The following is a 2,933-nucleotide window of genomic DNA, read 5'->3' on the forward strand; positions in this document are numbered from 1 at the left end:
AGTGAAGAGCCAGCCCCCACTCTCCCAGAGAGCCGATTGTTACAGCCCAGCCCAGCTGGGAAAGTGACCCCATGGGATGCCCTCAGCTTTTGAATCTTCACAGTTACAGGGCATAATTAAGCTTTATTAAGTTTCTCTGGTCTCACTCTCCATTAACAGACTGTTTTTCCCTCCTGCGCTTTCTCTGCATTTCCAGCAGTTGGATTGTTTGCAAAATATAACAAGGATTAATACATGGTAATTGACTCATTCAAAAACTATCGAGAGAGTGCCAACTTCGGCAGCACATTACTGTAAAGTGGAACGATACAGAGAAGTTTCGCATGGCCCCTGAGCAAGAATAACATGCAAGTTCACAAAGCGTGAAATATATAGAGAGAGAAAGAGAGAGCTAGAGAGAGCGAGCGAGCATCTACTGTGCACGACACATGCTTATAAACAAGAGAGACGCAGGAGGGATGGAGGCAGACACTGACTCTGTCCAGAGGTGCTGCTATTTTGATGGAAAAGCAAGATAAACACACAGAGATAGACACATGTCAGGAAGTGCTAGAGCTCTAAAGGAAAAATAAAGCAAGGTAAAGGGGAGTATAGGGATTTAAAAACAGGCTCTCTCTCACCTCTGCTCCTTCATGAGAGGGACTCACTTCCAACTCTCTTCGGAAATGCTCTAACCTTTCTCTTTGTTCTTCTTAAATAAAATTTCTCTCTGTTACATTGAAAAAAAAAATGCCTGCACATTCCTTGGCAGTCCTCCCTTCAGAGAAGGAGGTCCAGTTCCCTTCCCTGTCTGTGTGGGCTGGACTGAGTGCCCAGATGTAGCGAATAGAATAGGTCAGGGTCAGGCTGGGCCGGCGCGGTGGCTTACGCCTGTAAGCCTAGCACTCTGGGAGGCCAAGGCAGGTGGATTGCTTGAGCTCAGGAGTTTGAGATTTTGGGCAAGAGCAAGACCTCTGTCTCTACTAAAAATAGAAAAATGATCGGTGCATCATGGCAGGTGCCTGGAGTCCCAGCTACTTCGGAAGCTGAGGCAAGAGAATTGCTTGAGCCCAATAGTTTGAGGCTGCTGTGAGATTTGAAGCCACGGCATTCTACCGGGGGCGGCAAAGTGAGACTGTCTCAAAAAAAAAAAAGAAATGAGGAATCTCAGGCTCTACTCCTACCTACAGAACTTTAACAAGACCCCCAGGTATTCCCCGTGCACGTTCAAGTGTAAGAAACAGTCTTGTAGGTTAGGTTTCACTCTGGCTGCAGGTTTGAAATACCTGGTGAACTTTTAAGGCCATACTAATAGCTAAGCCTGGGGTGGGGGAGGATGTTGGCGTTCATGGTTGCTAAAGCTTCCCCAGGTGACTCTAATTCCTGGATCTCATCCAGTCTTTCAGAGAATTCCATTGGTTTTGCGGTTAAAATGCATCCCAAGTCTGACCACTTCTTGTCACTTCCATTGCTACTGCCTTGGTCCAAGTCCATCATTTCTTAGCCAGACATTGGAATCTAGCAGCCCCTGGAAGTGCAGTCAGGACTCAGGTACTCCAGGCCCGTGGCTCTCAAATTTTAGTGTTTCTGGGCAAATACACAAGTTGCTTGGAGAGTTTGCGCAAAGACTGCAGGCTGCACCCCAGAGTTTCCGATTCAGTAGGTCTTCATTGAGTCCTGAGAATTTGCATTTCTAACAAGTTTATAGATGCTGCTGGACCAGTATCATGGCTTTGATTACCATTCAAATAGCTTCAATAAGGCCAGGTGAGTGTGGTGGCTGTTATGCCAGCACTTTGGGATGCTGAGGCAGAAGGATCTCTTGAGTTCAGGAGTTCTAGACCAGCCGGAGCAACATAGCAAGACCCTCCTATTTCTACAAAAAAATTAAAAAAGAGAAAATTAGCCAGGCACAGTAGCGCATGCCTAGTAGTCCCAACTACTCAGGTGGCTGAGGCAGTAAGATTGCTGGAGCCTAGACGTTTGAGGTTGCTGTGAACTAGGCTGATGCCATGGCATTCTAGTCTAGGGCAACAGAGTGAGACTCTGCATCAAAAAACCAAACCAAACCAAACAACCCTTAGTTGTATGTTGAGCATATGTAATAAATTCACTGCTTAACTGTGCAACCTGCCTATGGAAGTGGAAGTTCAAAGTTACCTTGGTAAAAACAGTATCCACCCTCATTTGTGTTAAAAATGTTTAGATTGGCCTTTTCTTTTGGTGTACAGTTTGATGCATTTTAACACGTGTCAGTTTGTGTAACCCACCACTACAGTCGGGACACAAACAGTTCGTTACCCCAGATATTGCTGGACCAGGATCATGGTTTGATTGCCACTGGAATAGCTTAAATAAATGTTAGTTGGCTGGGGGAGTGCAGTGGCTCATGCCTGTTACGCCAGCACTGTGGGAGGCTGAGGCGGGAGAATCATTTGAGGTTAGGAGTTTGACACCAGCCTAAGCAACATAGCAAGATCCGATCGCTACAAAGAATTAAAGAAAAAAATTATCCAGGCACCGTAGTGCCTGCCTAATAGTCACAGCTGCTCAGGAGGCTGAGATTGCTTGAGCGCAGGAGTTTGAGGTTGCTGTGAGCTATGATGCCAGCAACATTGATAGTCACACCTTCCTTCTGCTCCTGAGGATTTGGGGGTGGGTCTACACAGGGGTGAAGTGGGGGATGGGGAAGATAAATGGACTCACGCATGAAGATTGGGGACTTGTGGGTGAAGAAACCCAGCCGGTCAAGATCGAGATATTATTTCACCCTCAACCTGGGACTGAATTAGCACAACAGGTAGACTTCATCTGTTGTATCAACCAACCAACTGCCTGACATGAGGGTCGGGAAGTGCTCTGAGGCATATCAGGGTGTGCTTGAAGAGTGTCCTGATTGGTCAGTGATGCCTCTTGGGCACACAGCCTAGTAAAGAGCCGTTGCCTGTGCTGGG

The 2,933-nt window shown here is 46.8% G+C and overlaps 1 non-coding gene across 1 annotated transcript; it reads left to right on the plus strand.

Annotated features, from left to right (window-relative positions):
* The first annotated feature begins 268 nt into the window (after nucleotides 1–268).
* On the plus strand, nucleotides 269–375 carry LOC128574330 (U6 spliceosomal RNA). Its single transcript, XR_008376707.1, has one exon. It is a non-coding gene; the product is annotated as a U6 spliceosomal RNA (small nuclear RNA).
* The last annotated feature ends 2,558 nt before the right edge of the window (nucleotides 376–2,933 follow it).

This window comes from Nycticebus coucang, chromosome 21, assembly GCF_027406575.1.
Source record: "Nycticebus coucang isolate mNycCou1 chromosome 21, mNycCou1.pri, whole genome shotgun sequence".
Taxonomy (NCBI): domain Eukaryota; kingdom Metazoa; phylum Chordata; class Mammalia; order Primates; family Lorisidae; genus Nycticebus; species Nycticebus coucang.